This window comes from Tenrec ecaudatus, chromosome 1 (assembly GCF_050624435.1).
Source record: "Tenrec ecaudatus isolate mTenEca1 chromosome 1, mTenEca1.hap1, whole genome shotgun sequence".
Taxonomy (NCBI): Eukaryota; Metazoa; Chordata; class Mammalia; order Afrosoricida; family Tenrecidae; genus Tenrec; species Tenrec ecaudatus.
In genome coordinates, this window is record NC_134530.1 from 297,563,820 (window position 1) to 297,590,825 (window position 27,006).

Here is a 27,006-nt window from a genome sequence, read left to right on the forward strand (position 1 = left end):
GTTAGGGTTAAGGGTTAGGGTTAAGGGTTAAGGGTTTGGATTAGGGTTAGGGTTAAGGGTTAGGATTAGGATTAGGGTTGGATTTAGGGTTTAGGGTTAGGGTTTGTTTTATGGTTAGTGTTATGATTAGGTTAATGTTTAGGGTTAGGGGTTAGGGTTAGGGTTAGGGTTAAGGTTATGGTTAGGGTTAGGGTCAGGGTCAGGGTCAGGGTCAGGGTTAGGGTTAGGAATAGGGTTAGGGTTACTGTTAGGGTTAAAGGTTAGGGTTAGGGTTAGGGTAAGTGTTAAGGTTAGGGTTAGGGTTAGGGTTAGGTTTAGGGTTTAGGATTAAGGTTAGGGTTAGGGTTGTTAGGGTTAGGGTTAAGGTCAGTCTTAGACTTAGGGTTAGGGGTAGGTGTAGGGTTAGGGTTAGGGTTAAGGTTAGGGTTGTTAGGGTTATGGTTGTTAGTGTTAGGGTTAGGGTTGGTAGGGTTAGGGTTCGGGTTGTTAGGATTAGGGTTAGGGTTCGTGTTGTTAGGGTTAGGGTTAGGGTTGTTAGGGTTAGGGGTAAGTTTAGGGTAGGTTTTTAGGGTTAGGGTCTAGGTTGTTACGGTTAGGGTTATCGTTATGGTTAGGGTTGTTAGGATTAGGGTTAGGGTTTTTAGTGTTAGGATTTGGGTAGTTAGTGTCAGTTTTGTTTGGGTTAGGGGTAGGGTTAGGATTGTTAGAGTTAGGATTAGGTTTGTTAGGGTTAGGTTTAGGGTTAGGGTTAGGGGTTAGGGTTAGAGGTTAAGGGTTTGGGTTAGGGTTAGTGTTAGGTTTAAGATTTACGGTTAGGTTTAGATTAGGGTTAGGGTTAGGGTTAGGGTTAATGTTAGGTTTAAGGGTTAGAGTAAGGGTTAGGGTAAGAATTAGGGTTAGGTTTAGTGTTAGGGTTAGGGTTTAGGGTTAGGGTTAGGGTTAGTATTAAGGTTAGGTTTGGTTTAGAGTTAGGGTTAGTGTTAGTGTTAGTGTTATGGTTAGGGTTAGGGTCAGAGTCAGGGTCAGGGTTAGGGTTAGGGTTAAGAGTTAGGGTTAGGGTTAGGGTTAGGGTTAGGGTTAGGATTTAGGGTTAGGGTTTAGGGTTAGTGTTAGGTTTAGGATTGGTGTTTGTGATAGTGTTAGGGCAAAGTTTTGGTTTAGCGTTAGTGTTAGGGTTGTTAGGGTTAGGGTTGTTAGGGTTAGGTTTAGGGTTAGGGTAGGGTTGTTAGGGTTAGGGTTAGGGTTATGGTTAGGGTTATGGTTAGGTTTAGTGTTATTGTTAGGGTTAGGATTAGGGTTAAGGGTTAGGGTTAAGGGTTAGAGTTAGGGTTTAGGGTTAGTGCTATTTTTAGGGTTATGTTTAGGGTTAGGATTGTTAGGGTTAGGATTAGGGTTGTTAGGGTTAGGCTAAGGCTTAAGGTTAGGCTTAGGGCTAGTGTTAGGATTAGGTTAATGGTTGGGTTAGGGGTTAGGGTTAGGGTTATGGTTAGGGTTAGGGTTAGTGTCAGGGTCAGGGTTAGGGTTGGGGTTAGTGTTAGGGTTAAGGGTTAGCGTTAGAGTTAGGGTAAGTGTTAAGATTAGGTTTAGGGTTAGGGTTAGGGTTTAGGATTAGGGTTATGGTTAAGATTAGGGTTTAGGGTTAGGGTTAGGGTTAGGTTTAGGGTTAGGGTTAGGGGTTAGGGTTAGGATTCGGGTTATGGTAGAGTTAGGGTTATGGTTGATAGGGTTATGGTTGATAGGGTTAGAGGTAGGGTTAGGTTAGGGTTGTTAGGGTTAGGGGTAGGGTTTTTACAGTTAGTGTTAGCGTTAGGTTTAGGGTTGTTAGGATTAGGGTGAGGGTTGTTAGGATTAGGGTTAGGGTTTGGTTTATGGTTTGGGTTAGGGTTGTTTGGGTTAGGGTTGTTTGGGTTAGGGTTAGGGTTAATGTTAGGATTCGGGTTAGGGTAGAGTTAGGGTTAGGGTTAGGTTTAGGCTTAGGGTTAGGCTTAGGCTTAAGTTTAAGCTTAGGGTTAAGGTTAGAGTTAGGGTAAGGGTTAGTGTTAGGGGTTAGTGTTAGGGTTAGGGTTATTGTAAGGTTTAGGGTCAGGATCAGGGTCAGGGTAAGGGTTAGGGCTAGGTTTATGGTTAGGGTTAGGGTTTAGGGTTAGGAATAGGGTTAGGGTTTAGGGTTAGGGTTAGGGTTAGTTTTAGGATTAGGTTTGGCTTAGGGTTAGGTTTAGGGTTAGGGTTAGGATTGTTAGGGTTAGGATTAGGGTTGTTAGGGTTAGGCTAAGGCTTAAGGTTAGGCTTAGGGCTAGTGTTAGGATTAGGTTAATGGTTGGGTTAGGGGTTAGGGTTAGGGTTATGGTTAGGGTTAGTGTCAGGGTCAGGGTTGGGGTTAGTGTTAGGGTTAAGGGTTAGCGTTAGAGTTAGGGTAAGTGTTAAGATTAGGTTTAGGGTTAGGGTTAGGGTTTAGGATTAGGGTTAGGGTTAAGGTTAGGGTTTAGGGTTAGGGTTAGGGTTAGGTTTAGGGTTAGGGTTAGGGTTAGGGTTAGGTTTTGGGTTAGGGTTAGAGTTAAGGGTTAAGGATTAGGGTTTGGGTTAGGGTTAGGGTTAAGGGCAAGGGTTAGGTTTAGGTTTGTTAGGGTTAGGGTTAGGGTTGTAAGGTTTAGGGTTAGGGTTGGGTTGTTAGTGTTAGGGTTAGGGTTGTTAGGGTTTACTGTTAGGGTTAGGGATGTTAGGATTAGGGTTGGGGCTAAGGTTGTTACTGTTAGGGTTAGGGTTGTTAGTGTTAGGGTTAGGTTTAGGGTTTGGGTTAGGGTTAGGATTAGGGTTAGGGTTAGGTTTAGGTTTAGATTAGGGTTAGGGTTGTTAGGGTAAGGGTTAGGGTTGTTAAGGTTAGGGTTAGGGTTAGGGTAAAGGTTAGGGTTGTTAGGTTTAAGGTTAGGATTAGGGTTAGGGTTAGGGTTACGGTTAGGCTTAGGTTTAGGTTTAGGGTTAGGGTTAGGCTTAGGCTTAGGCTTAGGGTTAGGTTTAGGGTTAGGGTTAGTGTTAGGGTTAGTCTCAGGCTTAGGCTTCGGGTTAAGGTTAGGGTTAGGGTTAGTGTTGTTAGGGTTAGGATTGTTAGGGTTAGGATTGGTAGGGTTGTTAGGTTTAGGGTTAGGGTTGTTAGGATTAGGGTTAGTGTTAGGTTTGTTAGGTTTAGGGTTAGGGTTGTTAGGATTAGAATTAGGGTTGTTAGGGTTAGGGTTAGGGTTTGGTTAGTTAGGGTTAGGGTTAAGGTTAGGGTTAGGATTGTTAGCGTTAGGATTAGGGTTGTTAGGGTTAGGGTTAGGGTTAGGGTTAGGTTTAGGGTTAGGTTTAGAGTTAGGTTTAGGGTTAGGGTTAGTGTTAGGGTTAGTCTCAGGCTTAGGCTTAGGTTTAGGGTTAGGGTTAGTGTTGTTAGGGTTAAGATTGTTAGGGTTAGGATTGTTAGGGTTGTTAGGGTTAGGGTTAGGGTTGTTAGGGTTAGGGTTAGGGTTGTTAAGGTTAGGGTTAGGGTTGTTAGGATTAGGGTTAAGGTTAGGTTTGTTAGGTTTAGGGTTAGGGTTGTTAGGATTAGAGTTATAGTTGTTAGGGTTAGAGTTAGGGTTAGGGTTTGGTTAGTAAGGGTTAGGGTTGTTTGGGTTGGGGTTAAGGTTAGGGTTAGGATTGTTAGCGTTAGGATTAGGGTTAGGCTTAGGTAAGGGTTAGAGTTAAGTTAGTGTTGTTAGGGTTAGTTTTTTGGTTGTTAGGTTTAGGGTTAGGGTTTGGGGTAGGGTTAGGGTTAGGGTTAGGGTTAGGTTTAGTGTTAGTGTTAGGGTTAGGGTTAGGGTTAAGGGTTAGGGTTAAGGGTTAAGGGTTTGGATTAGGGTTAGGGTTAAGGGTTAGGATTAGGATTAGGGTTGGATTTAGGGTTTAGGTTTAGGGTTTGTTTTAGGGTTAGTCTTAGGGTTAGTGTTATGATTAGGTTAAGGTTTAGGGTTAGGGGTTAGGGTTAGGGTTAGGGTTAAGGTTATGGTAAGGGTTAGGGTCAGGGTCAGGGTCAGGGTCAGGGTTAGGGTTAGGAATAGGGTTAGGGTTACTGTTAGGGTTAAAGGTTAGGGTTAGGGTTAGGGTAAGTGTTAAGGTTAGGGTTAGGGTTAGGTTTAGGGTTTAGGATTAAGGTTAGGGTTAGGGTTGTTAGGGTTAGGGTTAGGGTCAGTCTTAGGCTTAGGGTTAGGGTTAGGTGTAGGGTTAGGGTTAGGGTTAAGGTTAGGGTTGTTAGGGTTATGGTTGTTAGGGTTAGGGTTAGGGTTGGTAGGGTTAGGGTTCGGGTTGTTAGGATTAGGGTTAGGGTTCGGGTTGTTAGGGTTAGGTTTAGGGTTGTTAGGGTTAGGGGTAGGGTTAGGGTAGGTTTTTGGGTTAGGGTTAAGGTTGTTACGGTTAGGGTTATCGTTATGGTTAGGGTTGTTAGGATTAGGGTTAGGGTTTTTAGTGTTAGGGTTAGGGTTAGGGTTTGGGTAGTTAGTGTCAGTTTTGTTTGGGTTAGGGTTAGGGTTAGGATTGTTAGAGTTAGGATTAGGTTTGTTAGGGTTAGGTTTAGGGTTAGGGTTAGGGGTTAGGGTTAGGGGTTAAGGGTTTGGGTTAGGGTTATTGTTAGGGTTAAGAGTTACGGTTAGGATTAGAATTAGGTTTAGGGTTAATGTTTGGGTTAAGGGTTGGAGTAAGGGTTAGGGTAAGAATTAGGGTTAGGTTTAGTGTTAGGGTTAGGGTTAGGGTTTAGGGTTTGGGTTAGGGTTAGGGTTAGGGTTTAGGGTTAGGTTTAGTTTTACGGTTAGGTTTGGGTTAGAGTTAGGGTTAGTGTTAGTGTTAGGGTTATGGTTAGATTTAGGGTCAGGCTCAAGGTCAGGGTCAGGTTCAGGGTTAGGTTTAGGGTTAGGTTTAGGAATTAGTGTTCGGGTTAGTGTTAGGGTAAAGTTTAGGGTTAGGGTTAGGGTTAGGTTTGTTAGGGTTAGGGTTGTTAGGGTTAGGGTTAAGGTTAGGGATAGGGTTAGGGTAGGGTTTTAGGGTTAGGGTTAGGGTTTTAGGGTTAGGGTTAGGGTTGTTAGGGTTAGGGTTATGGTTAGGGTTAGGGTTATGGTTAGGTTTAGTGTTAGTGTTAGTGTTAGGGTTAGGGTTAAGGATTAAGGGTTAGGGTTAAGAGTTAAGGGTTAAGGGTTAAGGGTTTGGCTTAGGGGTAGGATTAGGGTTAGGGTTAGAGTTAGGGTTTAGGGTTAGGTTTAGTTTTAGGGTTAGGGTTAGGGTTAGGGTTAGGGTTAGGATAGTTAGGGTTAGGATTAGGGTTGTTAGGGTTAGGCTAAGGCTTAAGGTTAGGCTTAGGGCTAGTGTGAGGATTAGGTTTAGGGTTGGGTTAGGGGTTAGGTTTAGGGTTAGGGTTATGGTTAGGGTTATGGTCAGGTCAGGGTCAGGGTTAGGGTTAGGGTTAGTTTTAGGTTTAAGGATTAGTGTTAGAGTTAGGTTAAGTATTAAGATTAGGTTTAGGGTTAGGGTTAGGGTTTAGGATTAGGGTTAGGGTTAGGGTTAGGGCTTAGTGTTAGGGTTAGGGTTAGTTTTAGGGTTAGGGTTAGGGTTAGGGTTAGGTTTTGGGTTAGGGTTACAGTTAAGGGTTAAGGACTAAGGTTTGGGTTAGGGTTAGGGTTAAGGGCAAGGGTTAGGTTTAGGGTTGTTAGGGTTAGGGTTGTAAGGTTTAGGGTTAGGGTTGGGTTGTTAGTGTTAGTGTTAGGGTTGTTAGGGTTATGGTTAGGGATGTTAGGATAAGGGTTAGTGTTAAGGTTGTTACTGTTAGGGATAGGGTTGTTAGTGTTAGGGTTAAGGGTTAGCGTTAGAGTTAGGGTAAGTGTTAAGATTAGGTTTAGAGTTAGGGTTTAGGATTAGGGTTAGGGTTAGGGTTTAGGGTTAGGGTTAAGGTTAGGGTTAGTTTTAGTGTTAGGGTTAGGGTTAGGGTTAGGGGTTAGGGGTTAGGGTTAGGGTTATGCTTAGAGTTAGGATTAGGGTTAGTGTTAGGTTTAGGTTTAGATTAGGGTTAGGGTTGTTAGGGTAAGGGTTAGGGTTGTGAGGGTTACGGTTAGGGTTAGGGTAAAGGTTAGGGTTGTTAGGGTTAAGGTTAGGATTAGGGTTATGGTTAGGGTTAGGGTGAGGTTTAGGGTTAGGGTTAGGCTTAGGCTTAGGCTTAGGGTTAGGTTTAGGGTTAGGGTTAGTGTTAGGGTTAGTCTCAGGCTTAGGCTTAGGCTTAGGGTTAGGGTTAGTGTTGTTAGGGTTAGGATTATTAGGGTTAGGATTGTTAGGGTTGTTAGGGTTAGGGTTAGGGTTGTTAGGATTAGGGTTAGGGTTAGGTTTGTTAGGTTTAGGGTTAGGGTTGTTAGGATTAGAGTTATGGTTGTTAGGGTTAGGATTAGGGTAAGGGTTTGGTTAGTTAGGGTTAGGGTTGTTTGGGTTAGGGTTAAGGTTAGGGTTAGGATTGTTAGCGTTAGGATTAGGGTTGTTAGAGTTAGGGTTAGGGTTAGGGTTAGGGTTAGGTTTAGAGTTAGGTTTAGGGTTAGGGTTAGTGTTAGGGTTAGTCTCAGGCTTAGGCTTAGGGTTAGGGTTAGGATTGTTAGGGTTAGGGTTAGGGTTGTTAGGGTTAGGGTTAGGGTTGTTAGGATTAGGGTTAGGTTTGTTAGGATTAGGGTTAGGTTTAGGTTTGTTAGGTTTAGAGTTAGTATTGTTAGGATTAGAGTTATGGTTGTTAGGGTTAGGGTTAGGGTTTGGTTAGTTAGGGTTAGGGTTGTTTGGGTTAGGGTTAAGGTTAGGGTTAGGATTGTTAGCGTTAGGATTAGGGTTGTTAGGGTTAGGGTTAGGTTTAGGGTTAGGGTTAGGGTAGGTTTAGAGTTAGGATTAGTGTTAGGCTTAGGGTTCGGGTTAGAGTTAAGGTTAGGGTTGTTAGGAGTAGTTTTTGGGTTGTTAGGTTTAGGGTTAGGGTTAGGATTAGGGTTAGGTTTAGTGTTAGTGTTAGGGTTAGGGTTAGGGTTAAAGGTTAGGGTTAAGAGTTAAGTGTTTGGATTAGGGTTAGGGTTAAGGGTTATGGTTAGAGTTAGGGTTAGGTTTAAGATTAGGTTTAGAGTTAGGGTTTAGGGTTACGGTTAGTTTTAGGGTTAGGGTTAGGGTTAGGGTCAGAATCAGGGTCAGGTCAGGGTCAGGGTTAGGGTTAGGGTTAGGGTTAGGGTTACTATTAGGGTTAAAGGTTTGGGTTAGGGTTAGGGTAAGTGTTAAGGTTAGGGTTTGGGTTAGGGTTAGGTTTAGGGTTTAGGATTAGGGTTAGGGTTAGGGTTAGGGTTTAGGGTTAAAGTTAGTGTTAGTTTTGGTGTTAGGGTTAGGTTTTGGGTTAGGGTTAGTTTTAGGGTTAGGCTTAGGTTTTGGGTTAGGGTTAAGGGCTAATGTTAGGGTTAGTGTTCGGATTAGTGTTGGATTTAGGGTTAGGTTTTAGGGTTAAGGGTTAGGGTTAGGGTTAAGGGTTGAGTATTAAGGGTTAGGGTTAGTGTTAGGGGTTAGGGTTAAGGGTTAAGGGTTAGGGTTAGGGTTAACCTTAGGGTTAGGCTTAGGCTTAGGCTTAGTCTTAGGTTTAGGGTTAGGATTATGGTTCGGGTTAGGCTTAGTGTTAGTGTTAGGGTTAGGGTTAGGGTTAGGGTTTAGGGTTAGGGTAAAGGTTAGGGTTAGGATTAGGGTTAAGATTAGTGTTAGAGTTAGGGTTAGGGTTAGGGTTGTTAGGGTTAGGGATAGGGTTGTTAGGGTTAGGGTTAGGGTTGTTAGGATTAGGGTTAAGGTTCTTAGGGTTAAGGTTAGGTATAGGGTAGTGTTGTTAGAGTTAGAGTTGTTACGGTTATAGTTAGCGTTAGGGTTAGGGTTGTTAGGATTAGAGTTAAGGTTGTTAGGGTTAGGGTTAAAGTTAGGGTTAGGGTTTGGTTAGTTAGGGTTAGGGTTTTTTGGGTTAGGGTTAGTGTTAGGGTTAAGATTGTTATAGTTAGGATTAGGGTCGTTAGGTTTAGGGTAAGGGTTCAGATTAGGGTTAGGGTTAGGGTTAGGATTAGGGTTAGTGTTAGTGTTGTTAGGTTTAGGGTTAGGGTTAGGTTTAGGGTCAGGGTTAGGGTAAGGGTTAGGGTTAGTGTTAGGGTTAGGGTTAGGTTTAGGGTTAGGGTTAAAGGTTAAGGCTTTGGATTAGGGTTAGGGTTAGGATTAGGATTAGGTTTAGATTAGGGTGTAGGGTTACGGTTAGTTTTAGGGTTAGGCTTAGGGTTAGGCTTAGGGTTAGTGTTAGGATTAGGTTAAGGTTTATGGTTGGGAGTTAGGGTTAGGTTTAGGGTTAGGGTCAGTGTCAGGGTCAGGGTCAGGGTCAGGGTCAGGGTTAGGGTTAGGGTTAGGGTTACTGTTAGGATTATGGGTTTGGGTTAGGGTTAGGTTAAGTGTTAAGGTTAGGGTTAGGTTTAGGTTTAGGGTTTAGGATTAGGGTTAGGGTTAGGCTTAGGGTTTTGGGTTAGGGTTAGGGTTAGGGTTAGGGTTAGTTTTAGTGTTAGGGTTAGGTTTTGGTTAGGGTTAGTTTTAGGGTTAGGTTTAGGTTTTGGGTTAGGGTTAAGGGCTAGTGTTAGGGTTAGTGTTAGGATTAGTGTTGGATTTAGGGTTAGGTTTAGGGTTAAGGGTTAGGGTTAGGGTTAGGGGTTAGGTTTAAGGGTTAAGGTTTAGGGTTAGGGTTAACCTTAGGTTTAGGCTTAGGCTTAGGCTTAGGTTTAGGGTTAGGGTTAGGGTTCGGGGTAGGCTTAGTGTTAGTGTTAGGGTTAGGGTTAGGATTAGGGTTAGGGTTTAGGGTTGCGGTTAGGGTAATGGTTAGTGTTAGGGTTAGGGTTAAGATTAGTGTTAGGTTTTAGGGTTAGGGTTAGGATTAGGGTTAGGGTTAGGGTGTAGCGTTAGGTTTAGGGTTAGGGATTAGGGTGAGTGTTTGGGTTAGGGTTAGGGTTAGGGTTAGGGTGTGGGTTAGGGATAGTGTTAGGGTTAGGGTTAGGGTAGTGTTAGGGTTAGGGTTCAGGTTAGTATTAGCGTTAGGGTTAGGGTTGTTAGGGTTAGGCATAGGGTTGTTAGGGTTAGGGTTAGCGTTGTTAGGATTAGGGTTAAGGTTCTTAGGGTTAAGGTTAGGGATAGGGTAGTGTTGTTAGAGTTAGAATTGTTACGGTTATAGTTAGCGTTAGGGTTAGGGTTGTTAGGATTAGTGTTAAGGTTGTTAGGGTTAGTGTTAGGGTTAAGGTTAGGGTTAGGGTTTGGTTAGTTAGGGTTAGGGTTGTTTGTGTTAGGGTTGGTGTTAGGGTTAAGGTTATTATGGTTAGGATTAGGGTCGTTAGGGTTAGGGTAAGGGTTCAGGTTAGGGTTAGGGTTAGGGTTAGGATTAGGGTTAGGGTTAGGGTTGTTAGTGTTAGTGTTAGTGTTGTTAGCTTTAGGGTTAGGTTTAGGGTCAGGGTTAGAGTAAGGGTTAGGGTTAGTGTTAGGGTTAAGGATAGGTTTAGGGTTAGGGTTAGGTTTAGGGTTAAGGGTTACGGTTAGGGTTAGTGATAGGATTATGGTTAGGGTTAAGGGTTAAGGGTTTGGGTTAGGGTCAGGGTTAAGGGTTATGGTTAGGTTTAGGCTTAGGGTTAGGCTTAGGCTTAAGTTAGGCTTAGGGTTAGTGTTAGGGTTAGGGTAAGGGTTTAGGGTTAGGGTAATGGTTGTTAGGGTTAGGGATAAGTTTGTTATGGTTAATGTTAGGGTTTTTAGGGTTAGGGTTAGTGTTAGGGTAGTGTTGTTAGAGTTAGAGTTGTTATGGTTATAGTTAACGTTTGGGTTAGGGTTGTTAGAATTAGAGTTATGGTTGTTAGGGTTAGGGTTTGGTTATTTAGGGTTAGGGTTAGTGTTAGGGTTAAGAATGTTATGGTTAGGATTAGGGTTGTTAGGGTTAGGGTTAGGGTTCAGGTTATGGTTAGGATTAGGATTAGTGTTAGGGTTAGGGTTAGGGTTGTTAGTGTTAGTGTTAAGGTTCTTAGGTTTAGTGTTAGGGTTTGGTTTAGGGTTAGGGTAAGGTTTAGGGTTAGGGTTAGGGTTAAGGGTTACCGTTAGTGTTAGCGCTAGGATTAGGATTCGGGTTAAGGGTTAAGCGTTTGGGTTAGGGTTAGGATTAAGGGTTATGGTTAGGGTTAGATTTAGGTTTAGGCTTAGGGTTAGGCTTAGGCTTAAGGTTAGGCTTAGGGTTAGTGTTAGGGTTAGGCTAAGAGTTATCATTATGGTTAGGCTTAGTGTTAGGGTTAAGGGTTAATGGTTAGGGTTAGGGTTAATGTTAGGGTTAGGGTTAGTGTTAGGGTTAGGTTTAGGTTTAGGGTTAAGGTTTAAGGATTAGGGTTCGAGTTTGGTTTAGGGTAAGGGTTAGGGTTAGGAGTTAGGGTTAGGGTTAGGTTTTGGGTCAGGGTTAGGGTCTGGGTCAGGTTAAGCGTCATTTTCAGGGTCCGTGTCAGAGTTAGGGTCAAGGTTAGGATTAGGGTAGGGGTTAGGGTTAAGGGTTAGGATTAGGGTTAGGGTAAGTGTTAGGGTTAGGGTTAGAGCTAGGGTTAGGTTTAGGGTTCAGGGTAAGGGTTAGGGTTAGGGTTAGGGTTTATGGTTAGGGTTAGGTTTAAGGGGAAGGGTTAGGGTTCGGGTTAGGTTTAGTGTTAGTGGTAGGGTTAGGGTTAGCGTTAAGGGTTAAAGTTTTGGGTTAGGGTTAGAATTAAGGTTAGGGTTAGGGTTAGGGATAGACTTAGGTTTAGGCTTTGGCTTAGGATTAGGTTTAGGGTTACGTTTAGGGTTTGTGTTAGAGTTAAGATTAGGGTTAGGCTTAGGGTTAGGGTTATGGTTAGGGTTAGGGTTAGGCATAGGCTTAGGCTAAGGGTTAGCGTTAGGGTTAAGGGTAAAGGTTAGGGTTAGTGTTAAGGGTAAGTGTTAGGGTTTGGGTTAGGTTTAGGGTTAGAGTTACGGTTAGGATTATGGTTAAGAGTTAAGGTTTAGTGTTAGGGTTAGGATTGGGTTAGGTTTAGGGTTAGGGTTAATGTTAGGTTTAGGGTAAGGGTTAGGTTGAGGGTTAGGGGCTATTCTTAAGGGTAAAAGGCCAGGGTTTTGGTAAGGGTTAAGGGTTAGGTTTAGAGTTAGGGTTAGTGTTAGCGATAGGGTTAGGTTTTGGTTTATGATTAGGGTTAGGGGAAGGGTTAGGGTTATGGGTTAGGGATAGGGTTAGGGTTGGTGTTAGTGTTAGTGTCAGTGTCAGGGTTCTTAGGGTTACGGTTAGGGTTGTTAGGGTTAGGGTTAGTGTTAGGGTTAGGTTTAGGGTTATGGTTAGGGTTAGGGTTAGGGTTAGGGTCAGGGTCAGCATCAGGGTTAGGGTTAATGTTAGGTTTAGGGTTAGGGTTAGTGTTTAGGGTTAGGGTTAGGGTTTAGGATTAGTGTTAGTGTTTAGTTTTAGGTTTCGGTTTAGGGTTAGAGGTAAGGGTTAAGGGTTAGGGTTAGGCTTAGGATTAGGCTTAGGGTTAGGCTTAGGCTTAGGCTTAGGTTTAGGGTTAGGATTAGGGTTAGGGTTAGGGTAAGGCTTAGTGTTATGGTTAGGGTTAGGGTTAGGGTTAGGTTTTAGTGTTAGGGTTTAGGTTTATGGTTATGGTTAGGGTAGAGTTTAGTGTTAGGGTCAGGGTTAGGGTTAGGGATAGGGTTAGGGTCAGGGTTAGGGTTAAGGTTAGGGTTAGGTTGAGGGTTAGGGTTAAGGTTAAGGTTAGGGTTAGGGTTAGGGTTAAGGGTTAAGTGTTAAATGTTAAGGGTTAGGGTTTGGGTTAGGGTTAAGGTTAGGCGTTAGGGTTAAGGGTTAAGAGCTATGGTTAAGGTTAGGGCTCGGCTCTACAGTTAGGCTTAGGCTTAAGTTTAGGTTTAGGATTGGGGTTGGGGTTATGGTAGGCTTAGTGTAAGGGTTAGGGTTAGGTTTAGGGTTTAGTGTTAGGTATAGGATTAGGGTTAGGGTTAAGGTTAGGGTTAGTGTTAGGGTTAGGGTAAGTGTTAGGGTTAGTGTTAGGGTTAGGGTTAAGGTTTAAGGGTTAAGGTTAAGCTTAGGGTTAGGGTTTGGGTTAGGGTTAGGGTTAGGGTTATGGTTAGGGCAAGGGTTAGGGTTAGGTTTAGTGTCAGGCTTAGGTTTAGGGTTAGGGTTAAGTGTAGGGTTAGGGTTAGAGTTAAGGTTAGGGTTGTAAGGGTTAGGGTTAGGATTAAGGGTTAAGGCCTAGGGTTAGGGTTAGGGTTAGCGTTTGGTTTAGGGTTAAGGTTAGGGTTAATGTTTAAGGGTTAGGGTTAGGGTTAGGGTTAGGGTCAGGGTCAGGGTCAGGGTCAGGGTCAGGGTCAGGGTTAGGGTTAGGGTTAGGGATAGGGTTAGAGTTAAGTTTAGGTTTAGGCTTAGGGTTAGGGTTAGGGTTATGGTTAGGGTTATGGTTAGGGTTAAGGGTAAAGGTTAGGATTAGGGTTAGGGTTAGGTTTAAGTGTAAGGGTTAGGGTTTGGGTTAGGTTTAGGTTTAGTGTTAGGGTTAAGATTAGGGTTAGGGTTAAAGGTTAAGGTTTAAGGTTAGGGTAAGGATTGGGTTAGGGTTAGGGTTAGGGTTAATGTTAGGTTTAGGTTTAGGGTTAGGTTGAGGGTTAGGGGCTAGTGTTAATGGTTAAGGGTCAGGGTTTTGGTAATGGTTAATGGTTAGGGTTAGAGTTATGGTTAGTGTTAGGGATAGGGTTAGGTTTAGGGTTAGGGTTAGTGTTAGGGTCAGTGTCAGGGTTCTTAGTGTTAGGGTTAGGGTTGTTAGGGTTAGAGTAAGGGTTAAGGGTTAGTGTTATGGTTAGGGTCAGGATCAGGGTCATGGTCAGGGTCAGGTTTAGGTTTAGTGTTAGGGTTCAGGGTTAGGGTTAGGGTTTGGGTTAGGGTTTGGTAGTTAGGGTTAGGGTTGTTAGGGTTAGGGTTAGGGTTAGGGTTAAGGTTAGGGTTAGGCTTAGGCTTAGGGTTAGGCATAGGGTTAGGGTTAGGGTTATGGTTAGGGTTGGGTTTTAGGGTTAAGGTTTAGGGTTAGGGTTAAGGTTTGGGTTAGGGTTTAGGGTTAGTGTTAGGTTTAGGGTTAGAGATAGGGTTAGGGTTAGGGTTAGGGGTTAGGGTTAAGGGTTAAGGGTTAGGGTTAGTTTTAGTGTTAGGCTTAGGGTTAGGCTTAGGTTTAGTCTTAGGCTTAGGTTTAGTCTTAGGCTTAGGTATAGGATTAGTGTTAGGGTTAGGGTTAGTTTTAGCTTAGGGTTAGTTTTAAGGTTAGAGTTTAGGGTTAGGGATAGGGTTAGGGTTAGGGTTTAGTTTTATGGTTAGGGTTAACGTTAGGGTTAGGCTTAAGGTAAGGTTTAGGGTTAGTTTTAGGCTCAGGCTTAGGCTTACGGTTAAGTTAAGTGTAGGGTTTGGGTTAGGGTTAAGGTTAGGTTTCTTATGGTTAGGGTTAGGGTTGTTAGGGTTAGGGTTAGTCTAAGGCTTAGGCTTAGGGTTAGGGTTAGGTGTAGGGTTAGGGTTAAGTTTAGGGTTGTTAGGGTTAGGGTTGTTAGGGTTAGGGTTAGGGTTGTTAGGGTTAGGGTTAGGGTTGTTAGGATTAGGGTTTGGGTTAGGGTTGTTAGGGTTAGGGTTAGGGTTGTTAGGGTTAGGGTTTGGCTTAGGGTTAGGCTTAGGCTTATGTTTAGGGTGAGAGTTAAGGGTTAAGGGTTAGGGTTAGGGTTAGGCTTAGGTTTAGGCTTAGGCTTAGGCTTAGGGTTAGGGTTATGATTAGGGTTAGGCTTAGGGTTAGGCTTAAGGTTAGGCTTAGTGTTAGGGTTAAAGTTAGGGTTAGGTTTTAGTGTGAGGGTTTAGGTTTATGGTTATGGTTAGGGTAGAGTTTAGGGTTAGGGTCTGGGTTAGGGTTAGGGATAGGGTTAGTGCTATGGTCAGGATTAGGGTTAAGGTTAGGGATAGGTTGAGGGTTAAGGGTTAAGGTTAGGGTTAGGGTTAGGGTTAAGGATTAAGTGTTAAGGGTTAAGGTTAGGGTTAAGGTTAGGGGTTAGGGTTAAGGGTTAAGAGTTAGGGTTAGTGTTAGGGTTCGGCTTAGGGTAAGGGTTAGGCTTAGGCTTAGGCTTAGGTTTAGGGTTAGTGTTAGTGTTAGGGTAAGTGTTAGGGTTAGTGTTAGGATTAGAGTTAGGGTTAAGGGTTAAGGGTTAGGGTTAGGGTTAGGCTTAGGCTTAGGGTTAGGGTTAAGGTTAGGGAGGCTTAGTTTTAGCATTAAGTGTAGGGTTAGGGTTAGGATTAAGGTTAGGGTTGTTAGGGTTAGGGTTGTTAGGGTTAGGGTTAGGGTTAAAGGTTAAGGGCTAGGGTTAGGGTTAGGGTTAGCGTTAAGTTTAGGGTTAGGGTTAGGGTTAGGGTTAGTTTTGGTTTAGGCTTAGGTTTAGGCTTAGGATTAGGTTTAGGGTTAAGGTTAGAATTAAGATTAGGGTTAGGGTTAGGCTTAGCATTAGGGTTAGGGTTAGTGTTAGGTTTAGGCATAGGCTTAAGTTTAGGCTTAGGGTTAGCGTTAGGGTAAGGATTAGGGTTAGGTTTAAGTGTAAGGATTAGGGATAGGGTTAAGGGGAAGGGTTAGGGTTCCGGTTAGGTTACGGTTAGTGTTAGGGTTAGGGTTAGGGTTAAAGGCTAAGGATTTGGGTTAGGGTTAGGTTTAGGGTTAGGCTTAGGCTTAGGTTTAGGCTTAGGATTAGGGTTAGGGTTAGGGTTAGGGTTAGGGTTAGGTTTAGAGTTAAGTTTAGGGTTAGGCTTAGGTTTAGGGTTAGGGTTATGTTTAGGGTTAGGGTTAGGTATAGGCTTAGGATTAGTCTTAGGGTTAGCGTTAGGGTTAGGGTTAGGGTTAGGGGAAGGTTTAGGGTTAGGGGTTAGAGTTAGGGTTAGGGTTAGGTTTGGAGTTAGAGTTTGGATCAGTGTCAGGGTACTTAGGGTTAGGGTTGTTAGGGTTAGGGTAAGGGTTAAGGGTTAGGGTTATATTTAGGGTTAGGGTCAGGGTTAGTGTTAGGGTTATGTTTAGGGTTAGTGTTAGGGTTCAGGGTTAGGGTTAGGTTAAAGGTAAGGGTTATGTTTAGGTTTAGGTTTAGGTTTAGAGTTAAGGGTTAAGGGTTAAGGATTAGGGTGAGGTTTAGGGTTAGGCTTAGGGTTAGGGTTGGTGTTAGTGTTAGGGTTAGGTTTAGGGTTAGGGTTAGGGTTAGGAATAGGTTTTAGTGTTAGGGTTTAGGGTTAGGGTTAAGGATAGGGTTAAGGGTCAAGGTTAGGGTTAGGGTTATGGTTAGGGTTAGCGTTAGAGTTAGGGTTACGGTTAAAGGTTAAGTGTTAAAGGTTAGGGTTACGGTTAGGGTTAAGGTTTGGGGTTAGGGTTAAGAGTTAAGAGTTAGGGCTAGGGTTAGGGTTAGGGTAAGTGTTAGGGTTAGTGTTAGGTTTAGGGTTAGGGTTATCGGTTAGGGTTAGGGTTAGGGTTAGGGTTAGGGTTAGCTTTGGCTTAGGCTTAGGTTTAGGATTAGGATTAGGTTTAGGCTTAGAATTAAGGTTAGGGTTAGGGTTAGGCTTAGCGTTAGGGTTAGGGGTACTGTTAGGTTTAGGCATAGGCTTAGGTTTAGGCTTAGGGTTAGTGTTAGGGTTAGGGTAAGGATTAGGGTTAGGGTTAAGTGTAAGGATTAGGGTTAGGGTTAATGGGAAGGGTTATGGATCGGGTTAGGTTTAGGGTTAGTGTTAGGGTTAGGGGTAGGGTTAAGGGTTAAGGATTTGGGTTAGGGTTAGGGTTAGGGTTAAGTTTAGAGTTATGTTTAGGGTTAGGCTTAGGGTTAGGGTTAGGGTTATTGTTAGGGTTAGGGTTAGGCATAGGCTTAGGCTTAGTCTTAGGGTTAGCGTTAGGGTTAGGGTTAGGGTTAGGGGAAGGTTTAGGGTTAGGGGTTAGAGATAGGGTTAGGGTTAGGGTTGGGGTTAGTGTTAGGGTCAGTGTCTTGGACTTATTGTTATGGTTAGGGTTGTTAGGGTTAGGGTAAGGGTTAAGGTTTTGGGTTATGGTTAGGGTTAGGGTCAGGTTTAGTGTTAGGGTTAGGTTTAGGGTTAGTATTAGGGTTCAGGGTTAGGGTTAGGTTAAAGGTAAGGGTTATGGTTAGGTTTAGGGTTAGGTTTAGAGTTAAGGGTTAAGGGTTAGGGTGAGGGTTAGCGTTAGGCTTAGGGTTAGGGTTGTTGTTAGTGTTAGTGTTAGTGTTAGGGTTAGGGTTAGGGTTACGTTTTAGTGTTAGGGTTTAGGGTTAGGGTTAGGGTAGGTTTTAGAGTTAGCGTCAGGGTTAGTTTTAGGGATAGGTTTAAAGGTCAAAGTTAGGGTTAGGGTTAGGGTTAGGGTTGAGGGTTAAGTGTTAAAAGTTAGGGGTAGGGTTAGGGTTAACTTTTGGGGTTAGGTTTAAGAGTTAAGAGTTAGGGTTAGGGTTAGGGTTAGGGTTAGGGTAAGTGATAGGTTTGGTGTTAGGGTTAGTGTTAGGGTTAAGTGTTAAGGGTTAGGGTTAGGTATAGGCTTAGGCTTAGGCTTAGTGTTATGCTTAGGCTTAGGGTTAGGCTTAAGTTTAGGGTTAGGGTTAGGGTAATTGTTAGGTTTAGGGTTAGTCTCAGGCTTAGGCTTACGGTTGGGGTTAGGTGTAGTTTTAGGGTTATGGTTAAGGTTATGGTTGTTAGGGTTAGGGTTGTTAGGGTTAGGGTTGTTAGGGTTAGGGTTAGGGTTCTTAGGATTAGGGTTAGGGTTAGGGTTATAGTTGTTAGGTTTAGGGTTATGGTTGTTAGGGTTAGGGGTAGGGTTAGGTTAGGGTTGTTAGGGTTAGGGGTAGCGTTGTTACAGTTAGAGTTAGGGTTTGGGTTAGGGTTTGGTAGTTAGGGTTAGGGCTGTTTGGTTTAGGGTTAGGTTTAGGGTTAGAGTCAGGGTTAGTTTTTGGCTTAGGGTTAGGCTTAGGCTTAAGTTTAGGCTTAGGGTTAGGGTTAGAGTTAGGGTAAGGGTTAGGGTTAGGGTATAGGGTTAGGGTTAGTGTTAGGGTTATGGTTAGGTTTGGGGTCAGGATCAGGGTCAGGGTCATGGTTAGTGTTAGGGTTAATGTTAGGGGTAAGGGTTAGAGTAAGGTTTAGGGTAAGTGTTAGGGTTAGGTTTAGGGTTAAGGTTAGGGTTAGGGTTAGGATCAGGGTCAGGGTCAGGGTCAGATTTAGGGGTAGGCGTAGGATTAGGTTTAGGTTTCGTATTAGTTTTAAAGTTTAGGGTTAGGGTAAGGGAAAGTGTTCGATTTAGGGTTAGGGTTAGGCTTAGGCTTAGGGTTAGGGTTAGAGTTAGGTTTTAGGGTTAACGTTTAGGGTTAGGGTTAGGGTTTAGGGTTAGGGTTACGGGTTAGGGTTAAGGGTTAAGCGTTAGGGTTAGGGTTAGGGTTAGGCTAAGGGTTAGGCTTAGGCTTAGGCTTAGGTTTATGATTAGTGTTAGGGTTAGAGTTAGGGTTAGGTTTAGCTTAGGCTTAGGTTTTAAGGTTAGGGTTTAGGGTTAGGGATAGGGTTAGGGTTAGGGTTTAGTGTTAGGGTTAGGGTAAGTGTTAGGGTTAAGGGTTAGGGGTTATGGTTAAGGGTTAAGGGTTAGGGTTAGGGTTAGGCTTAGGCTTAAGCTTAGGGTTAGGCTTAGGCTTAGGCTTAGGTTTAGGGTTAGGGTTAGGGTTAGGATTAGGGTAAGGGTTAGGGTTAGGGTTAGTCTCAGGCTTAGGCTTAGGTTTAGGGTTAGGTGTAGGGTCAGCGTTAGGGTTGTTAGGGTTAGGGTTAGGGTTGTTAGGATTAGGGTTAGGGTTAGGGTTGTTAGGGTTAGGGTTAGGGTTGTTACGGTTAGGGGTAGGGTTAGGTTAGGGTTGTTAGGGTTATGGTTAGGGTTGTTACGGTTAGGGTTAGCGTTATGGTTAGGGTTGTTAGGATTAGGGTTAGGGCTTTTAGTGTTAGGATTTGGTTAGGGTTAGGGTTTGGGTAGTTAGTGTTGGGGTTTTTGGTTTATGGTTAGGGTTAGGATTGTTAGAGTTAGGATTAGGGTTGTTAGGGTTAGGTTTAGGGTTAGGGTTAGGGGTTAGGGTTAAGGGTTAAGGGTTTGGGTTTGGGTTAGGGTTAGGGTTAGGGTTAGGGTTAAGGGTTACGGTTAGGTTTAGGATTAGGGTTAGGGTAAGGCTTAGGGTTAAGGTTAATATTAGGGTTAAGGGTTAGAGTAATGGTTAGGGTAAGAATTAGGGTTAGGTTTAGGGTTAGGGTTAGGCTTAGGCTTAGGGTTAGGCTTAGGTTTAGGGTTAGGGTTAGTGTTAGGGTTAAGATTAGGGTAAGGGTTAGTGTTAGGGTTAGTCTCAGACTTAGGATTAGGGTTAGGTTTAGTTGTAGGGTTTGGGTTAGGTTTAAGTTTAGGGTTGTTATGGTAAGGGTTAGGGTTGATAGGGTTAGGGTTAGTCTCAGGCTTAGGCTTAGGGTTAGGGTTAGGTGTAGGGTTAGGGTTAGGATTAATGTTAGCGTTGTTAGGGTTAGGGTTGTTAGGGTTAGGTTAGGGCTATTAGGGTTAGGGTTAGGGTTGTTAGGGTTAGGGTTAGGGTTGTTAAGGTTAGGTTTAGAGTTAGGGTTCGGGGTTAGGGTTAAAGGTTAAGGGTTTGGGTTAGGGTTAGTGTTAGGGTTAAGGGTTACGGTTAAGTTTAGGATTAGGGTTAGGGTTAGGGTTAGGGTAATAGTTGTTAGTGTTAGGGTTATGGTTATTAGGTTTAGGGGTAGGGTTAGTTTAGAATTGTTAGGGGTAGGGGTAGGGTTGTTACGGTTAGGGTTAGCGTTAGGTTTAGGGTTGTTAGGATTAGGGTTAGGGTTTGGGTTAGGGTTTGGTAGTTAGGGTTAGGGTTGTTTGGGTTAGGGTTAGGGTTAGGATTAGGGTTAGGATTAGGGTTAGGGTTAGAGTTAGGGTTAGGGTTAGGTTTAGGCTTAGGGTTAGACTTAGGCTTAAGTTTAGGCTTAGGGTTAGGGTTAGATTTAGGATAAGGGTTAGGGTTAGGGTTATGGTTAGGGTTAGGGTCAGGGTCAGGGTCAGGGTCAGGGTCAGGGTTAGGGTTAGGGTTAGGGATAGGGTTAGAGTTAAGTTTAGGTTTAGGCTTAGGGTTAGGGTTAGGGTTATGGTTAGGGTTATGGGTAGGGTTAAGGGTAAAGGTTAGGATTAGGATTAGGATTAGGTTTAAGTGTAAGGGTTAGGGTTCGGGTTAGGTTTAGGTTTAGTGTTAGGGTTAAGATTAGGGTTAGGGTTAAAGGTTAAGGTTTAAGGTTAGGGTAAGGATTGGGTTAGGGTTAGGTTTAGGGTTAATGTTAGGTTTAGGTTTAGGGTTAGGTTGAGGGTTAGGGGCTAGTGTTAATGGTTAAGGGTCAGGGTTTTGGTAATGGTTAATGGTTAGGGTTAGAGTTATGGTTAGTGTTAGGGATAGGGTTAGGTTTAGGGTTAGGGTTAGTGTTAGGGTCAGTGTCAGGGTTCTTAGTGTTAGGCTTAGGGTTGTTAGGGTTAGAGTAAGGGTTAAGGGTTAGGGTTATGTTTAGGGTTAGGATCAGGGTCATGGTCAGGGTCAGGTTTAGTGTTAGGGTTCAGGGTTAGGGTTAGGATTAGGGTAAGGGTTAGGGTTAGGGTTAGGGTTGGGTTAGACTTAAGGGTTAGGGTGAGGGTTAGGGTTAGGCTTAGAGTTAGCCTTAGGCTTAGGGTTAGGATTATTGTTAGTGTTAGGGTTAGGGTTATTGTTAGGATTTAGTGTTAGGGTTTAGGGTTAGGGTTCGGGTGAGGGTAGGGTTTAGGGTTTGGGTCAGGGTTAGGGTTAGGGATAGGGTTAGGGTTAGGGTTAGGGTTAAGGTTAAGGTTAGGGTTAGGGTTAGGGTTAGGGTTAAGGGTTAAGAGTTAGGGTTAGGGTTAGGGTTAGGGTTAGGGTTAAGAGTGAAGTGTTAAAGGTTAGGGTTAGGGTTAGGGTTAAGGTTAGGGGTTAGGGTTAGGCTTAGTGTTAGGGTTAGGGTTAGGCTTAGGTTTAGGGTTAGGGTTAGGTTTTAGGGTTAGGGTTTAAGGTTAGGGTTAGGGTTAATGTTAGGGTTAGTGTTAGGGTTAGGGTAAGTGTTAGCGTTAGTGTTAGGGTTAGGGTTAGGGTTAAGGGTTAGGGTTAGGTTCAGGCTTAGGCTTAGAGTTAGGCTTAGGCTCAGGGTTAGGCTTAGGTTTAGGGTTAGGGTTAGGGTTAGGGTAATTGTTAGGGTTAGGATTAGTCTCAGGCTTAGGCTTAAGGGTAGGGTTAGGTGTAGGATTAGGGTTAGGGTTAAGGTTAGGGTTATTAGGGTTAGAGTTGTTAAGGTTAGAGTTAAGGTTGTTAGGGTTAGGGTTAGGGTTGTTAGGTTTAGGGGTAGGGTTAGGTTAGGATTTTTAGGGTTAAGGGTAGGGTTGTTACGGTTATGGTTAGCGTTAGGTTTAGGGTTATTAGGATTAGGGTGAGGGTTGTTAGGGTTAGGGTTAGGGTTTGGGTTAGGGTTTGGTACTTAGGGTTAGGGTTGTTAGGGTTAGGGTTAGGGTTAGGGTTAGGGTTAAGGTTAGGGTTATGCTTAGGCTTAGGGTTAGGGTTAGGGTTAGGGTTAGGGTTAGGGTTAGGGTTAGGGTTGGGTTTTAGGGTTAAGGTTTAGGGTTAGGGTTAAGGTTTGGGTTAGGGTTTAGGGTTAGTGTTAGGTTTAGGGTTAGAGATAGGGTTAGGGTTAGGGGTTAGGGTTAAGGTTTAAGGGTTAGGGTTAGTTTTAGTGTTAGGCTTAGTGTTAGGCTTAGGTTTAGTCTTAGGCTTAGGTTTAGGATTAGTGTTAGGGTTAGGGTTAGGGTTAGGGTTAGTTTTAGTTTAGGGTTAGTTTTAAGGTTAGAGATTAGGGTTAGGGATAGGGTTAGGGTTTAGTTTTATGGTTAGGGTTAACGTTAGGGTTAGGGTTAAGGTAAGGTTTAGGGTTAGTTTTAGACTCAGACTTAGGCTTACGGTTACGTTTAGGTGTAGGGTTTGGGTTAGGGTTAAGGTTAGGTTTGTTATGGTTAGGGTTAGGGTTGTTAGGGTTAGGTTTAGTCTAAGGCTTAGGCTTAGGGTTAGGGTTAGGTGTAGGGTTAGGGTTAAGGTTAGGGTTGTTAGGGTTAGGGTTGTTAGGGTTAGGGTTAGGGTTGTTAGGGTTAGGGTTAGGGTTGTTAGGATTAGGGTTTGGGTTAGGGTTGTTAGGGTTAGGGTTAGGGTTGTTAGGTTTAGGGTTTGGCTTAGGGTTAGGCTTAGGCTTATGTTTAGGGTTAGAGTTAAGGGTTAAGGGTTAGGGTTAGGGTTAGGCTTAGGTGTAGGCTTAGGCTTAGGCTTAGGGTTAGGGTTATGATTAGCGTTAGGGTTAGGGTTAGGCTTAGGGTTAGTCTTAGTGTTAGGGTTAAAATTAGGGTTAGGTTTTTTTGTGAGGGTTTAGGTTTATGGTTATGGTTAGGGTAGAGTTTAGGGTTAGGGTCTGGGTTAGGGTTAGGGATAGGGTTAGTGTTATGGTCAGGGTTATGGTTAAGGTTAGGGATAGGTTGAGGGTTATGGTTAAGGGTTAAGGTTAGGGTTAGGGTTAGGTTTAAGTTTAGGTGTTAGGGTTAAGGGTTAAGAGTTAGGGTTAGTGTTAGGGTTCGGCTTAGGGTAAGGGTTAAGCTTAGGCTTAGGCATAGGTTTAGGGTTAGTGTTAGTGTTAGGGTAAGTGTTAGGGTAAGTGTTAGGGTTAGTGTTAGGATAAGGGTTAGGGTTAAGGGTTAAGGGTTAGGGTTAGGGTTAGGCTTAGGCTTAGGGTTAGGGTTAAGTGTAGGGAGGCTTAGGTTTAGGGTTAAGTGTAGGGTTAGAGTTAGGATTAAGAGTAGGGTTGTTAGGGTTAGGGTTGTTAGGGTTAGGGTTAGGGTTAATGGTTAAGGGCTAGGGTTAGGGTTAGGGTTAGCGTTAGGTTTAGGGTTAGGGTTAGGGTTAGTTTTGGTTTAGGCTTAGGTTTAGGCTTAGGATTAGGTTTAGGGTTAAGGTTAGAATTAAGGTTAGGGTTAGGGTTAGGCTTAGCATTAGGGTTAGGTTTAGTGTTAGGTTTAGGCATAGGCTTAGCTTTAGGCTTAGGGTTAGCGTTAGGGTAAGGATTAGGGTTAGGTTTAAGTGTAAGGATTAGGGTTAGGGTTAAGGGGAAGGGTTAGGGTTCCTGTTAGGTTTAGGGTTAGTGTTAGGGTTAGGGATAGGGTTAAGGGTCAAGGATAGCATTAGGGTTATGGTTAGGGTTAGCGTTAGAGTTAGGGTTAGGGTTAAAGGTTAAGTGTTAAAGGTTAGGGTTACGGTTAGGGTTAAGTTTTGGGGTTAGGTTTAAGAGTTAAGAGTTAGGGTTAGGGTTAGGGTTAGGGTAAGTGTTAGGGTTAGTGTTAGGTTTAGGGTTAGGGTTATGGGTTAGGGTTAGGGTTAGGGTTAGGGTTAGCTTTGTCTTAGGCTTAGGTTTAGGATTAGGATTAGGGTTAGGCTTAGAATTAAGGTTAGGGTTAGGGTTAGGCTTAGCGTTAGGGTTAGGGGTAGTGTTAGGTTTAGGCATAATCTTAGGTTTAGGCTTAGGGTTAGTGTTAGGGTTAGGGTAAGGATTAGGGTTAGGGTTAAGTGTAAGGATTAGGGTTAGGGTTAATGGGAAGGGTTATGGATCAGGTTAGGTTTAGGGTTAGTGTTAGGGTTAGGGTTAGGGTTAAGGGTTAAGGATTTGGGTTAGGGTTAGGGTTAGGGTTAAGTTTAGAGTTATGTTTAGGGTTAGGCTTAGGGTTAGGGTTAGGGTTATTGTTAGGGTTAGGGTTAGGCATAGGCTTAGGCTTAGTCTTAGGGTTAGCGTTAGGGTTAGGGTTAGGGTTAGGCTTAGGTTTAGAGTTAAGTTTAGGGTTAGGCTTAGGGTTAGGGTTATGTTTAGGGTTAGGCTTAGGCATAGGTTTAGGATTAGTCTTAGGGTTAGCGTTAGGGTTAGGGTTAGGGTTAGGGGAAGGTTTAGGGTTAGGGTTAGAGATAGGGTTAGGGTTAGGTTTGGAGTTAGAGTTTGGATCAGTGTCAGGGTACTTAGGGTTAGGGTTGTTAGGGTTAGGGTAAGGGTTAAGGTTTAGGGTTATATTTAGGGTTAGGGTCAGGGTTAGTGTTAGGGTTATGTTTAGGGTTAGTGTTAAGGTTCAGGATTAGGGTTAGGTTAAAGGTAAGGGTTATGTTTAGGTTTAGGGTTAGGTTTAGAGTTAAGGGTTAAGGGTTAAGGGTTAAGGATTAGGGTGAGGTTTAGAGTTACGCTTAGGGTTAGGGTTGGTGTTAGTGTTAGGGTTAGGTTTAGGGTTAGGGTTAGGATTAGGTTTTAGTGTTAGGGTTTGGGTTAGGGATAGGGTTAAGGGTCAAGGTTAGGGTTAGGGTTATGGTTAGGGTTAGCGTTAGAGTTAGGGTTAGGGTTAAAGGTTAAGTGTTAAAGGTTAGGGTTACGGTTAGGGTTAAGTTTTGGGGTTAGGTTTAAGAGTTAAGAGTTAGGGTTAGGGTTAGGGTTAGGGTAAGTGTTAGGGTTAGTGTTAGGTTTAGGGTTAGGGTTATGGGTTAGGGTTAGGGTTAGGGTTAGGGTTAGCTTTGGCTTAGGCTTAGGTTTAGGATTAGGATTAGGGTTAGGCTTAGAATTAAGGTTAGGGTTAGGGTTAGGCTTAGCGTTAGGGTTAGGGGTAGTGTTAGGTTTAGGCATAGGCTTAGGTTTAGGCTTAGGGTTAATGTTAGGTTTAGGGTAAGGATTAGGGTTAGGGTTAAGTGTAAGGATTAGGGTTAGGGTTAATGGGAAGGGTTATGGATCGGGTTAGGTTTAGGGTTAGTGTTAGGGTTAGGGTTAGGGTTAAGGGTTAAGGATTTGGGTTAGGGTTAGGGTTAGGGTTAAGTTTAGAGTTATGTTTAGGGTTAGGCTTAGGGTTAGGGTTAGGGTTATTATTAAGGTTAGGGTTAGGCATAGGCTTAGGCTTAGTCTTAGGGTTAGCGTTAGGGTTAGGGTTAGGGTTAGGCTTAGGTTTAGAGTTAAGTTTAGGGTTAGGCTTAGGGTTAGGGTTATGTTTAGGTTTAGGCTTAGGCATAGGCTTAGGATTAGTCTTAGGGTTAGCGTTAGGGTTAGGGTTAGGGTTAGGGGAAGGTTTAGGGTTAGGGTTAGAGATAGGGTTAGGGTTAGGTTTGGAGTTAGAGTTTGGATCAGTGTCAGGGTACTTAGGGTTAGGGTTGTTAGGGTTAGGGTAAGGGTTAAGGTTTAGGGTTATATTTAGGGTTAGGGTCAGGGTTAGTGTTAGGGTTATGTTTAGGGTTAGTGTTAAGGTTCAGGGTTAGGGTTAGGTTAAAGGTAAGGGTTATGTTTAGGTTTAGGGTTAGGTTTAGAGTTAAGGGTTAAGGGTTAAGGGTTAAGGATTAGGGTGAGGTTTAGGGTTAGGCTTAGGGTTAGGGTTGGTGTTAGTGTTAGGGTTAGGTTTAGGGTTAGGGTTAGGATTAGGTTTTAGTGTTAGGGTTTGGGTTAGGGATAGGGTTAAGGTTCAAGGTTAGGGTTAGGGTTATGGTTAGGGTTAGCGTTAGAGTTAGGGTTAGGGTTAAAGGTTAAGTGTTAAAGGTTAGGGTTACGGTTAGGGTTAAGTTTTGGGGTTAGGTTTAAGAGTTAAGAGTTAGGGTTAGGGTTAGGGTTAGGGTAAGTGTTAGGGTTAGTGTTAGGTTTAGGGTTAGGGTTATGGGTTAGGGTTAGGGTTAGGGTTAGGGTTAGCTTTGGCTTAGGCTTAGGTTTAGGATTAGGATTAGGGTTAGGCTTAGAATTAAGGTTAGGGTTAGGGTTAGGCTTAGCGTTAGGGTTAGGGGTAGTGTTAGGTTTAGGCATAGGCTTAGGTTTAGGCTTAGGGTTAGTGTTAGGGTTAGGGTAAGGATTAGGGTTAGGGTTAAGTGTAAGGATTAGGGTTAGGGTTAATGGGAAGGGTTATGGATCGGGTTAGGTTTAGGGTTAGTGTTAGGGTTAGGGTTAGGGTTAAGGGTTAAGGATTTGGGTTAGGGTTAGGGTTAGGGTTAAGTTTAGAGTTATGTTTAGGCTTAGGCTTAGGGTTAGGGTTAGGGTTATTGTTAGGGTTAGGGTTAGGCATAGGCTTAGGCTTAGTCTTAGGGTTAGCGTTAGGTTTAGGGTTAGGGTTAGGGGAAGGTTTAGGGTTAGGGGTTAGAGATAGGGTTAGGGTTAGGATTGGGGTTAGTGTTAGGGTCAGTGTCTTGGACTTAGGGTTATGGTTAGGGTTGTTAGGGTTAGGGTAAGGGTTAAGGGTTTGGGTTATGGTTAGGGTTAGGGTCAGGTTTAGTGTTAGGGTTAGGTTTAGGGTTAGTATTAGGGTTCAGGGTTAGGGTTAGGTTAAAGGTAAGGGTTAGGTTAGGTTTAGGGTTAGGTTTAGAGTTAAGGTTAAGGGTTAGGGTGAGGGTTAGGGTTAGGCTTAGGTTTAGGGTTAGTGTTAGTGTTAGTGTTAGGGTTACGGTTAGGGTTACGTTTTAGTGTTAGGGTTTAGGGTTAGGGTTAGGGTAGGTTTTAGGGTTAGCGTCAGGGTTAGGGTTAGGGATAGGTTTAAAGGTCAAGGTTAGGGTTAGGGTTAGGGTTAGTGTTGAGGGTTAAGTGTTAAAAGTTAGGGGTAGGGTTAGGATTAACTTTTGGGGTTAGGATTAAGAGTTAAGAGTTAGGGTTAGGGTTAGGGTTAGGGTTAGGTTAAGTGATAGGGTTGGTGTTAGGGTTAGTGTTAGGGTTAAAGGTTAAGGGTTCGGGTTAGGTATAGGCTTAGGCTTAGGCTTAGTGTTATGCTTAGGCTTAGGGTTAGGGTTAGGGTTAGGGTAATTGTTAGGTTTAGGGTTAGTCTCAGGTTTAGGCTTAGGGTTAGGGTTAGGTGTAGGTTTAGTGTTATGGTTAAAGTTATGGTTGTTAGGGTTAGGGTTGTTAGGGTTAGGGTTGTTAGGGTTAGGGTTAGGGTTCTTAGGATTAGGGTTAGGGTTAGAGTTATAGTTGTTAGGTTTAGGGTTATGGTTGTTAGGGTTAGGGGTAGGGTTAGGTTAGGGTTGTTAGGGTTAGGGGTAGCGTTGTTACAGTTAGAGTTAGGGTTTGGGTTAGGGTTTGGTAGTTAGGGTTAGGGCTGTTTGGGTTAGGGTTAGGTTTAGGGTTAGGGTTAGGATTAGGGTTAGAGTCAGGGTTAGGTTTTGTCTAAGGGTTAGGCTTTGGCTTAAGTTTAGGCTTAGGGTTAGGGTTAGAGTTAGGGTAAGGGTTAGGGTTAGGGTATAGGGTTAGGGTTAGTGTTAGGGTTATGGTTAGGTTTGGGGTCAGGATCAGGGTCAGGGTCAGGGTTAGGGTTAGGGTTAATGTTAGGGGTAAGGGTTAGAGTAAGGTTTAGGGTAAGGGTTAGGGTTAGGGTTAGGGTCGGGGTCAGGGTCAGGGTCAGATTTAGGGGTAGGCGTAGGATTAGGGTTAGGTTTAGTATTAGGTTTAAAGTTTAGGGTTAGGGTTAGGGAAAGTGTTAGGTTTAGGGTTAGGGTTAGGCTTAGGCTTAGGGTTAGGGTTAGCGTTAGGTTTTAGGGTTAACGTTTAGGGTTAGGGTTAGGGTTAGGGTTAGGGTTTATGGTTAGGGTTACGGGTTAGGGTTAAGGGTTAAGGGTTAGGGTTAGGGTTAGGGTTAGGCTAAGGGTTAGGCTTAGGCTTAGGCTTAGGCTTAGGTTTATGATTAGTGTTAGGGTTAGAGTTAGGGTTAGGTTTAGCTTAGGCTTAGGTTTTAAGGTTAGGGTTTAGGGTTAGGGATAGGGTTAGGGTTAGGGTTTAGTGTTTGGGTTAGGGTAAGTGTTAGGGTTAAGGGTTAG